The sequence below is a fragment of the Gopherus flavomarginatus genome, chromosome 7 (assembly GCF_025201925.1).
Source record: "Gopherus flavomarginatus isolate rGopFla2 chromosome 7, rGopFla2.mat.asm, whole genome shotgun sequence".
Lineage (NCBI taxonomy): Eukaryota > Metazoa > Chordata > Testudines > Testudinidae > Gopherus > Gopherus flavomarginatus.
The window spans coordinates 72,278,062-72,291,128 of record NC_066623.1 but is presented as its reverse complement, the minus strand read 5'-3'; the positions used below and the strand labels follow the sequence as shown (position 1 = coordinate 72,291,128).

The 13,067-nt window shown below is 49.6% G+C and overlaps 1 protein-coding gene across 4 annotated transcripts in view; it reads right to left on the bottom strand.

The window, feature by feature from the left end:
- Positions 1-13,067, bottom strand: part of NEK7 (NIMA related kinase 7) — a 151,529-nt gene that overhangs the window by 25,528 nt on the left and 112,934 nt on the right. The gene's annotated exons all lie outside the window — the stretch shown is intronic.

The window sequence follows — 13,067 nt, the reverse complement described above, 5'->3', positions numbered from 1 at the left end:
TTTGCGTGTATCATAGAATAATAGAATATCAGGGTTGGAAGGGACCTCAGGAGGTCAGTTAGTCCAACTCCCTGCTCAAAGCAGGACCTAATCTCCACCTAAGTCATCCCAGCCAGGCTTTGTCAAGCCTGACCTTGAAAACTTCTAAGGAAGGAGATTTCACCACCTCCCTAGGTAACCCATTCCAGTGCTTCACCACCCTCCTCATGAAAAAGTTTTTCCTAATATCCAACCTAAACCTCCCCCACTGCAACTTGAGACCATTATTCCTTGTTCTATCATCTGCTATCACTGAGAACAGTCTAGATACATCTTCTTTAGACCCCCCTTTCAGGTAGCTGAAAGCAGCTATCAAATCTCCCCTCATTCTTCTCTTCTGCAAACTAAATAATCCCAGTTCCCTCTGCCTCTCCTCATAAGTCATGTGCTCCGGCCCCCTAATCATTTTTGTTGCCCTCCACTGGACTCCCTCCAATTTTTCCACATCCTTCTTGTAGTGTGGCGCCCAAAACTGGACCAGTACTCCAGATGAGGCCTCACCAATGCAAATTAGAGGAGAATGATCACATCTCGATCTGCTGGCAATGCTCCTACTTATATAGCCCAAAATGCCGTTAGCCTTCTTGGCAACAATGGCACACCGTTGACTCATATCCAGCTTCTCATCCACCATAACCCCTAGGTCTTTTTCTGCAGAACTGCTGCCTAGCCACTCAGTCCCTAGTCTGTAGCAGTACATGGGATTCTTCCACCCTAACTGTAGGACTCTGCACTTGTCCTTGTAGATCATCATCAGGTTTTGGCCCAATCCTCTAATTTGTCTAGGTCACTCTGTATCCTATCCCTATCCTCCAGCATATCTATCACTCCTCCCAGTTTAGTGTCATCTGCAAACTTGCTGAGGGTGCTAATCATGCCATCCTCCAGATCATTAATGAAGATATTGAACAAAACCGGCCACAGGACCGACCTTGAGGCACTCTGCTTGATACTGGCTGCCAACTACACATGGAGCCATTGATTACTATCCGTTGAGCCCAACAATCCAACCAGCTTCCTATCCACCTTATAGTCCATTCACCCAGCTCATACTTCTTTAACTTGCTGGCAAGAATACTGTGGGAGACCGTATCAAAAGCTTTGCTAAAGTCAAGGAATAACACGTCCACTGCTTTCCCCTCATCCACGGAGCCAGTTATCTCATCATTGTTAGAGGGCTTATTCCTTCACCTCTCACTTTCCTGGTCCTTCTCGCATGCACAGAGAGCAACAATACCCGAAGTCCAAAGGCGCAAACAATTCGATGTTTATTGGGATGAACTTCCAGCAGGCATGATTCCAGTTTCCTTCCTTGGTGTCCTCCTTCTCAGCTCTGACACCACAGAGCTGTCCCTGTTTCCATTCCCCCCTTAGCAAAACATGATTCCAATTCCCCCAGCCCCAGTCCCTGTTCCCATTCTCCCCCTTTACTTCCTGATTGACTGCAGACTATATAGTAAAAACTTGAGTTCTGCTTAGCTATACCTTAACCAATAATTGTACTGAAATTTAAGTAAACAATCCTAACATACCGTAATATGATTATTTAACCAATGATGTCCCACCACCTTAATTGGTTTACACCCAACAAAATTAATTATACAGCAGACAGAAACAATCACAGAACCAGACAGAGATTATACAGACAAACAATAGGGAAGTGGAAACTATAGTGATAGAACAATACAGAAAAAATGGTTACTCACCTTTAGTAACTGTTGTTCTTCGAGACGTGTTGTTCATGTCCAAAGTAGGTGTGCACGCGCTGCGTGCAAGCCAGCCAGAAGATTTTCCCCTAGCAGCGTCCGTAGGGTAGGCTCAGGCTCCCCCTGGAGTGGCGCTGCCATGGCACCCTATAAAGGGGCCCACCGACCCTCCACCCCCTCAGTTCCTTCTTGCAGGCACTCCGACAGAGGGGCAGGAGGGTGGGTGTTGGAATGGACATGAACAACACATCTCGAAGAACAACAGTTACTAAAGGTGGGTAACCGTTTTTTCTTCTTCGAGTGGTTGTTCATGTCCATTCAAAGTAGGTGACTCACAAGCCTAACCTTAGGAGGTGGGGTCGGAGACCACTGCTGACTGGAGTACTGCGAGACCGAAGGCTGCATCATCCCTAGCCTGGTGCGTGATGGCATAGTGAGACGAGAACGTGTGGATGGAGGACCACATGGCCGCTCTACAAATCTCCTGAGTATGAACCTGAGCCAGGAATGCCGCCGAGGAGGCCTGCACCCTAGTGGAGTGGGCCGTGACCGGAGGGACAGGGGTCTTTGCTATATGGTAGCATTCTCGGATGCAGGTCGCGATCCACGAAGAGATTCACTGAGAGGAGACCCGGAGCCCCTTCATCCTCTCTGCCACTGCGACGAAGAGCTGGGTCGAGCGTCTGAACGGCTTGGTACGCTCTATGTAAAAAGCGAAGGCCCTGTGGACATCCAGGGAATGTAGCCTCCGCTCTTCGCTGGAGGTGTGTGGTTTCGGGTAAAACACCTGGAGAAAGATATCATGGCCCATGTGGAACTGTGAAATGACCTTGGGTAGGAAAGTCGGATGAGGTCTAAGTTGGACCTTGTCTTTGTAGAAGACTGTGTACGGGGGCTCAGATGTTAACGCTCCAAGCTCCGACACCTATCAGGCCGAGGCGATGGCCAGCAGGAAGGCAGTCTTGTATGACAGGTACGGCAGGAAGCACGGGGCCAGAGGCTCAAAGGGAGACCCTGAGAGGACCAGGTTCAGGTCCCAAGCAGGGGTCGGCTGACACACATGCAGGAAGAGCCTGTCCATATCCTTGAGGAAACGCCCAACTAATGGGTTCGCAAACACTGAGGTACCCCCCTCTCCCGGATGAAAAGTGGATATGGCCGCCAAATGTACGCGAATGGAGGAAAGGGAGAGGCCCAGTTGTCTTAGGTGAAGCAAATAGTCAAGGACAACGGGAATTGGAACTCCCAGAGGGTCATGACCCTGCTGACCCGACCAGATGGAGAAGCGCTTCCATTTAGCCAAGTAGGTAGCCCTAGTTGATGGTTTCCTGCTACCCAGCAGCTCCTGCCTGACCTGCTGAGAACACTGCAACTCCACCGGGTTCAGCCATGGAGCATCCAGGCTGTGAGGTGAAGGGACTCGAGGTTCGGATGGTGGAGGAAGCCCCAGTCCTGCGTGATCAGGTCCGGGAGTAGGGGTAGCGTCAGGGGTGCCTGAATGGACATGTGCAGGAGTGACGTGTACCAGTGCTGGCGCGCTCACGCCGGAGCTATCAGGATTACCCTGGCGCGATCCCTGCGAATCTTTAAAAGCATGCTGTGTATCAGGGGGATCAGAGGAAAGGCATAGAGCAGGCTGTCTTTCCATGGCTGAAGGAAAGCGTCCGACAGAGATGCCTGACTGCAGCCCAGAAGGGAGCAAAACCGTCGGCACTTCCTGTTTTTCCTTGAGGCAAACAGGTCTAACCCTGGAAAGCCGCAGAAAATTGAGCGCACCACGTCCCATCGGAGGGACAACTCGTGACCCTGGAACGAGCGGCTGAGGGTGTCCGCCAAGCCGTTCTGCTCCCCCGGAAGATAGAACGTCGTCAGATGAGTGGCCTTGTGGACGCAGAAAATCACAGCGCGAGGGCTTCCCTGCAGAGGGGAGAGGAGCATGCACCCCCGTTTGTTAATATAAAAGACTGCCGCCGTGTTGTCCGAAAGGACTGAAACACACCTGCCAACCAGGTGAGACCAGAAGGTCAAACACGCCAGGCGGACCGCTCTCAGCTCCTTGACACTGATATGCAACTCGAGGTCCTCCGGTGACCACAAGCCCTGCGTCCTGAGGAGTCCCAGGTGCGCTCCCCAACCTCGATCCGAGGCGTCTGTCACCAGGGAGAGTGAGGGCTGTGGGGCAGCAAAGGGAACACCCATGCAGACTTCCCGTGGGTTGAGCCACCATTGAAGTGAGCGCAGCACCAAGTGGGGAACGGACACCACGGAGTCCAGGGGGTCCCTGACCGGGCGATAGACTGTCACCAATCAGGACTGCAGCAGGCGAAGCCGGAGTCTGGCATGGACAACTACATAGGTGCATGCTGCCATGTGGCCCAACAGCCGGAGGCAAACTCGCGCTGTGGTAACTGGGCCGCGGTGGAGTCCGAGGATGAGCTCAGAAATTGCACGGAACCTGGACTCCGGCAGATACGCTTTGGCGTGTGTGGAGTCCAGAACCGCTCCTATGAACTCTATGCATTGCATTGGAGACAGGGTGGATTTGGCATCGTTCAAGAGGAGGCTTAGATCGAGAAAGGTCCGCCTGATGAACAGCACCTGGGTCTCTTCCTGCTCCTTGGAGTGGCCCTTTATGAGCCAGTCATCCAGGTAGAGGAATACCTGGATGCCATGCCTGCGCAGGAAGGCCGCCGCGACCGCCATGCACTTCGTGAAGACCCTGGGAGCAGCTGACAGGCCAAACGGGAGCATCGTGAACTGCAGATGGACGTCGGCCACGACAAACCTGAGGTACCGGCGGTGCTGTGGAATTATGGCGATGTGGAAATATGCATCCTTTAAGTCGAGGGCGACATACCAATCTTCTGGATCCAGGGAGGGAATGATCGAGGACAGGGAGACCATGCAGAACTTGAGTTTCCTCACAAACTTGTTCAGCCGCCGCAAGTCTAGGATGGGTCTCAGGTCCCCTTTTGCCTTCGGTACGAGGAAGTACCACGAGTAGCAGCCTTTGCCCCTGCGCTCCCACAGGACTTCCTCCATCGCCCGTGCCTCTGTGAGGGACTTCACTTCTTGAACCAGAAGTTGCTCGTGAGAAGGGTCCCTGAAGAGGGATGGGGAAGGAGGTTGGCGGGGCAGGAGGGAGGAAAACTGGATAGAATATCCCCTCTCTACCGTGCGGAGCACCCATTTGTCCAATGTAATTCGGGACCAAGCATGGCAGAAGTGGGACAGACGTGACCCAAAGGTAGGGGTGGGAGGATCCAGAGTCTTGATTGGTAGGTCGCCCTCAACCGTACCATCAAATAGGGGGTCTAGGCCCAGATGGTGGTCTCGACTGGCCATACGCCTGGCTGGAGGGGTGACGCTGGTGACGCCTCCTGCCATTTCTACCCCGCCTGCACCCCAGCTCCTGGCAGGCCTGTGGCTGGTATGGGCGAGGGGCCACCTGCGGCCTCAATTGTCTGCACTGGGTCGCGGGCATATGCAAGCCCAGCGAGCGAAGCGTGGCCCTCAAGTCCTTTAAACTATGGAGACATTTGTCCGTTTTCTCTGAAAATAGCATCTGCCCTTCGAAGGGGAGGTCTTGAATCATCTGCTGGACCTCATAGGGCAGGCCCGAGACCTGGAGCCAGGCGCCTCGCCGCATGACCAGGCCCGTGGCCAGGGTGCGTGAGGCTGAGACTGCCGCATCTAAGGCAGCCTCGAGAGATCAGTTTGCCCTCCTCCACTAGTGCCGAAAACTCTGATCTCGAGTCCTGGGGAAGGAGCTCCACAAACTTCGACATGGCCGAACATGTGTTGTGGTCATATCGGCTTACTACTGCCTGTTGATTGGCAATGTGGAGTTGGAGTCCCCCCATGGAGTACACCTTCCTGCCAAAGAGCTCAAGTCTTTTTGCGTGTCTGCTCTTTGGTGTTGACCTCTGAAACCCTTGACGCTCCCGCTGGTTAGCCACATCTACTATCAGGGAGTCGGGGGGAGGGTGGGTGTACAGGTGTTCATGCCCTTTAGAGGGGACGACGTAGCGTCGCTCCATCCTCTTGGCAGTAGGGGTCAATGAGGCTGGTTTTGCCATAGGGTGCGGGACGTATGCGCTATCGTCTTTATCAGCGGGAGGGCCACCTGGATGGCCCTGAGGGGACCAGGATGTCCACTACAGGGTCCGCATCCACCTTGATCTCCTCCGCTTGGATTGCGAGACTTTGAGCTGCTCGCCGAAGCAACTGTTGGAGAATTCAAGTGTCCTCTAGGGCCAGAGCCGCAGCCGTGCCCGAGACCGTCTCGTCTGGGGAGGACGACAAAGAGATTACATGGAGTGGCCCTTCCTCCGGTGCATGCGGCCCCTCTGGGTCCTGTGGCACACGGTATTGAGGTTGCGGTGCCGGTTCCGAGTCCAAATGTGGCACCGCAGCCAGTACCAGGATCGCCGGTGAGCGACTTGGCATATCATGCGGTGTCGGCGTAGCCCGAACTAAAGGCGCTGCCAGTGCCACTGCCCGATTAGGGGGTGCTGAACTTGACGATGGCACACCCCTGCCCAGCGATGGTGCAGGTGGGGGAGGCAGCTGCGCTGTGGTCACCGACGTCGAGGACACCGAAGCCGACCATGACCGAGGGCCAAACGCCTGGTGTGACAGGCCCAGGCCAGTGTGGTACAGGAGTCTGGTAGAGGGCAAATATACCAGTCACTGGCTGAGTAGTTTTCTGTTCCCTGAGTGACTAGAGCAGGGGCTGCACTGGAGTAATCAGGAACCTGCTAGAACCAATTAAGGCAGACAGGCTAATTAGAACACCTGCAGCCAATCACGGCAGGCTAATCTGGGCACCTGGGTTTAAAAAGGAGCTCACTCCAGTCAGGGAGGGAGGAGCTAGAGGAGAGGAAGTGCATGTGAGGAGCTGGGAGCAAGATGCACAAGGAGCTGAGAGTGAGAGGGGGGTGCTGCTGGAGGACTAAGGAGTACAAGTGTTATCAGACACCAGGAGGAAGGTCCTGTGGTGAGGATAAAGATGGTGTTTGGAGGAGGCCATGGGGAAGTAGCCCAGGGAGTTGTAATCGTTATGCAGCTGTTACAAGAGGCACTATAGACAGCTGCAATCCACAGGGCCCTGGGCTGGAATCTGGAGTAGAGGGCGGGCCCAAGTTCCTCCCAAACCTCCCAACTCCTGATCAGACAAGGAGGAGGAGTTGATCCAGACTGTAGGGAAGATCACTGAGGTGAGCAAATCTGCCAATAAGCGCAGGACCCACCAAGGTAGAGGAGGAACTTTGTCACACTGGCCTACCGACTGATGGTAGGCCCAGGGAGTCCAAAATGGCCACTGCGAGGGCGGCTGCCATTGTTGCTGCCACTGCGGGTAATGTTGGGGTCGATCTCCTGCTCCGCATCCTGCTGGAGCGATACGAGTCCACCTCTAAGTCTGAGGTCTCCGAGTATGAGGACCTGGGGGAAGCGGTGCCTGGTGCCAAAGGTGAGCGGTGCCGAGGCGACGGGGAGCCTCTCCTCTGGTCCGGTGCCGCCTTCACAGCTCGGTGCGGGGAGGGAGTCGGTAGCATGGCCGGCCTGCCTCTAGATTGTACTGGTGGGCAGACCACAGTAGGCAACTCCCGACGATGCGGGGATGCCGATGCCGGGAGACCCATCAGGTCTGAGGCCACCTCGAACGCCTCCGGCATTGATGGGGGGCATACGTCTCCACTGAGGCCCGGAGAATTAGGCTGGTCCGGACTCGACCACATTCTCTGTGGTGCGGGAGTTGACGGAACCGCCAGGAGCTCTAATTCAGCCTGTCCGCTTAGTCCCAGGGGCGGGGTCGGCCTCAGGTCCTGGTGGGGAGACCAATACCTCACTGGCTTCTTTTTCTTGGTGGGCACCAGCGAAGGTGAGTGGTCCTGCACTGAGGCCGACTTCCTATGACCCGACTCTGCCCAGTGCCGGGTCTTGGACGACCTGGGCTGGGCCCTAAATCCTGATGCCGGTGTTGGGGCACTCCTCACCGAGGACGACGTGCTGGGGCCCGCCTCGGCCGGTTCTGCGTCCGAGGGTGGTCGCAGGGCCGCCTCCATCAGGAGGACTCTAAGTCTTTGAGCCCTGTCCTTGAGAGTTCACGGGCGGAAGCCTCTACAGATGGAGCACTGGTCCTTTTGATGGCTCTTTCCGAGGCACTTCAAGCACGCAGAGTGCGGGTCACCCTTGGGCATGAATTTCCCACAGTCCTCGCAGAGTTTGAACCTGGGGGACCTGGGCATGTCCCAGCAGGCGACGAAGATGTGGGGCGGGGGGACCACCCAACTACGAAAACTATATACAAAGATCTAACTAACTATAATATAACTGAATACACGGACTAAACGGTACAGATAGGACACGGCCATATTGCAATGCAACAGAAGTTCCAGCTAGCCGTCACTGGCGGTAAGAAGGAACTGAGGGGGTGGAGGGTTGGCAGGCCCTTTACAGGGTGCCATGGCGGCACCACTCCAGGGGGCGCCTGAGCCGACCCTATGGACGCTGCTAAGAGAAAATCTTCCAGCTGGCGTGCACGCAGCGCGCATATACCTACTTTGAATGGACATGAACAACCACTCAAAGAAGAAATAAAGATTTCACATCCCAGCTATTGATAAGTGAGCTCTTGCCAGACAGGATGCTATCAAACTAAGTTTCCTTTTACATCTTCTAGGATCTTCCCTTTCTCTGGAAGTGACAGGAATATCAGAACAGGATTGTATTCCTAACAGCCCAATAGCACCTTATTTCAATGTGACTAGTTTGGAATGTGAGGATGTGACCATACACTTCCCAGTTTATGGCTGCCTCTGCTGTGTAGCTGAAGGCCTTAGCCTAAGAACCAGGCCTCAGACTGTCACAGTGAGAGAAGGCCCTTACACATACAGAGAGTGATTTTGATTCTTTCTTTTATACCTCTATAACTAGCTAAGTGATAAAAATAAAATAAAAAATAAAATAAGAATACACTTAAATTCTTAAAGTACAAGCCTTTGCAGACAGGCCTGAATATCTATATCCTAACAATCATAGAAGGCAATTAGGTTAGTTAGGCATGACTTGCCCTTGGTGAGTCCATGCTGACTGTTCCTGATCACTTTCCTCTCTTCAAAGTGCTTTAAAATTGATTCCTTGAGGACCTGCTCCATGATTTTTCCAGCGACTGAGGTGAGGCCGACTGGCCTGTAGTTCCCTGGATCCTCCTCCTTCCCTTTTTTAAAGATGGGCACTACATTAGCCTTTTTCAAGTCATCCGGGACCTCGCCCAAGAGCCATGAGTTTTCAAAGATAATAGCCAATGGCTCTGCAATCACATCCGCCAACCCCTTTAGCACCCTTGGATGCAGTGCATCTGGCCCCATGGACTTGTGCTCGTACAGCTTTTCTAAATAGTCCTCAACCACTTCTTTCTCCACAGAGGGCTGGTCACCTCCTCCCCATACTGTGCTGCCCAGTGCAGTAGCCTGGGAGCTGACCTTGATTGTGAAGACAGAGGCAAAAAAGGCATTGAGTTCATTAGCTTTTTCCACATCCTCTTTCACTAGGTTGCTTCCCCCATTCAGTAAGATGCCCACACTTTCCTTGATCATCATCTTGTTGCTGAAGAAACCCTTCTTGTTACTCTTAACATCCCTTGCTAGCTGCAACTCTTAAGTGTGATTTGGCCTTCCTGATTTCACTCCTGCATGCCTGAGCAATATTTTTATACTCCTCCCATGTCATTTCTCCAAGCTTCCACTTCCTGTAAGCTTCTTTTTTGTGTTTAAGATCAGCAAGGATTTCACTGTGAAGCCAAGCTGGTTGCCTGCCATATTTATTATTCTTTCTACACATCAGGATGGTTTGTTCCTGCAACCTCAATAAAGATTCTTTAAAATACAGCCAGCTCTCCTGGACTCCTTTCCCACTCATATTATGCTCTCCGGGGATCCTGCCCATCAGTTCCCTGAGGGAGTCAAAGTCTGCTTTTCTGAAGTCCAGGGTCCGTATTCTGCTGCTCTCCTTTCTTCCTTGTGTGACAGTCGGCAGCGATCCCCTAATAGCTAGTAGTTTTATCATAGCTGGCAACCATTAGGGGAAATTGGACATCTCACGGACACAGTAGCCTGAACTTTTGAACTGTCTTCCCTTATCAGTCTTGAGGCAGTTGAAGCTGGTCCTAAGCCGGTTTTTGCAGAGCAGATTGCAGAAGTGCAGGGTTTGCTAACCACCAACCAAATGCTAACACGACCGAAGCCTGTGTGTGAGTGTGTATAAAAGATTATTGGTTTTTGTATGGAGTAGAGTTTTTTTCTACCAAAGTACAGAACTCTCCTTTCTTCTGCAGAATAAAGCAACCTTTCCTTATCATTGTCTGGCTGTCATTGGCTCTCAGCTAGGCGGACCCGACATTTCGGTAACACTTGTGTCAGGATCCTGAACTTGACAATCTCATGGTCACTGTCTTCCAGGTTCCCATCCACTTTTGTTTCCCCTACTAATTCTTTCCTGTTTGTGAGCAGCAGGTCGAGAAGAGCTCTGCTCCTAGTTGGTTCCTCCAGCACCTGCACCAGGAAATTGTCCCCTACACTTTCCAAAAACTTTCTGGATTGTCTGTGCACAGCTGTATTGCTCTCCCAGCAGATATTAGGGTGATTGAAGTCCCCCATGAGAACCAGGGCCTGTGATCTAGTAACTTTTGTTAGTTGCCTGAAGAAAGCCTTGTCCATTTCATCCCCCTGGTCTGGTGGTCTATAGCAGATTCCCACCACGATGTCACCCTTGTTGCTCACACGTCTAAATTTAATCCAGAGACTCTCTGGTATTTCTGCAGTTTCATACTGGAGCTCTGAGCAGTCATACTGCTCTCTTACATACAATGCAACTCCCCCACTCTTAGGAGGGTTGGAGTGGGAAATAGTAACAAGAAAGGCCACTTTTAAGAAAGGATAGTTTGGGGAAACTAGTAACAGAAGTTCCAAGAGAAATGAAATTAAGAAATAACAAAGAAGGATTGTATTAAGGATATTAGGAAAGCGATTATGATAAATCAGTGTTTAGTAGACATTATAAAGTTGATATCAGTGTTTACAATGTATAGTCTTACTTTTATGAGTTTATAAATCAGCCACAAAATTTTCTCCCCTAGGCTGAAACCTGGCATAAGGTCTGAGTTTAAAGTATGGAAAGAAAAAAGAGTCAACTCTCTGCCCTCCAACAAAACCCAGCACCCTACTTGAAAAAACACCTTTTTTGCCCTCTTCTTCCTTTCCTGCTGATTTTTATATTTGTAAAAGAGGACTTAAAGATTTTTTTTTTTTACCCCTTAGCTCAGTTTCCAAGCACCTTGCAACCACTCTCCCACGGTGAACCTAAAAAAACAGAGTTGAAGCAACTGTTTCTCTTTCCTAGCTTTTTGATTTATAACTCAAAGTAATAGGACAGCTCTTCTCCCTCCATCACTGACTTTTGCCTCCTCTGCATGCTCCCTTTCTACTGAACATGGTAGATCAGGACTTTTTGGCTCCCACAAATAGAGTACAACAGTGTTGGTTCCCATTGCAGCCTGTTCACAGTGCTGTTTTATGTACTATGTTTTATTTATGGGCATTAGCAGGGCCTAAGTCATGACAAGTAATATGAAAGAATGCTGCAATATTGTCTGAACTCGCCATTGGCATATTATAGCAGGCAAACAACAATACTTTTAAATAAAATAGTTTATTACCTAATCTTGATTTGGTGTTTTTTAAATTATATCCAAAGTCAAGAGAGAGGAAGTCTGGTAAAAAGAAGATGCCTCACTATTTTTGTTTTTTATATGACATGGACTCACTTAATCTCAATTTTTCCACTGAGACCCCTGTAATTATTGTTGGTGTTGATATGTGGCAATTTCTGCTTACAGTAAAGACAAGAATCGATAATAAAAAAGAAAAACTGGAATGTGTAGATTAATGTCCCAAAGGTTTCCTGGATGACAAGGAATTGGCTGATTATACTGCCAAAATTATAGAACGTAAAGTCTGCTTTCTGAAATGATAGTTTATAATACATGTTTTGGCTCTTTAAAATCCAGCAATTACCTAAACCTCCCTGAGCTCTTGGATACTATTATGCTGAATAAAAATCTTGTCATGGGTCTTAAATCCTGGCTGATCTCTTGAGGGGTCTTAAGGCTGATCCAATGCCCTTTGAAGTCAATCGCAAGGAGTCTATTGAATTCAATGAATAGTGCATTAGGCCATTAATGAGATAAACAAATTCTTTTTTTGACTTGCTCCAGAACATGGACAACAACTAGATAGCCAACTCAGCAATCCTGCAACATTCTATTGGGTATCCTAGAACAACCTCTACCTACACAGACAAGAGAAATAATCTGCTTTCTTGGGATTAGGCAGTCATGAGCAGACAGATATTTTTACAGGACAGATTTAAGTTTTAAAGCAATTCTCAGTTTAGATGGCCAACAACATCTAAGAGGAGATTCCCATTCATTTTGCATGATGCTGTTTAAGATTTGATTAACTGAGATTCTGAAGGATTTTGAACCCCTAATTTATTTAAGATTTTGGATTTGTAACATGCACCCTCCACATACAGCTTCAAGCACACACACACACACACACACACACACATATATATATAATTTAACACACCAATATATTTAACTTCCTTTTTTCCCCCCAGAGTAAACAGAATCATACCCTAATACAATCTATTAATTACTTATCCATTCCCACAACAATTTCCCCTTTTAAGTATAGATTACTTACTGAGAATTATTCCTCTTTACGATACTTACATTTAGATTTAACAATTTGTAGACTATCCCTCAACACTATAAAAACAGAGATAATCTGTTGGTCCTCTGTGCCTCCCTTGGTATCATTTTTCTCGAGAAGTCTATTCCATCTCTTTAGATTTTAAATAATCTCCTCAAATGATACCCAAAAGATGTGAATTCTCTGCAAATGCTTTTGGTATGGTGAATATAATGCTACTCTTTATGAGTGATCCAATTCCTATACAAAAAAGAATTGGGTGTTTTTAGATGTTCTTTTGTACGCTTAGAACACATAAAATATTTTCTCCCACACTCTTTTTAAAAGAATGTTTGCTGTTCAAAATCCTAAATCCTGATCTGCCCACCCCATTCTCCCTGGACTACAAACTGGAGGCTGGGATGCAGGTCATGATGGTAAATAAAAATCCTGTTCTGTCTTCTCAGGGATATTAAAATGTATTTAAGAAAAGTAATTCTTTTTGGCTATTTTACATTGTGTTTACAGGCACCAGATTAGGTAATGGAATATCTGTGCCCCATAT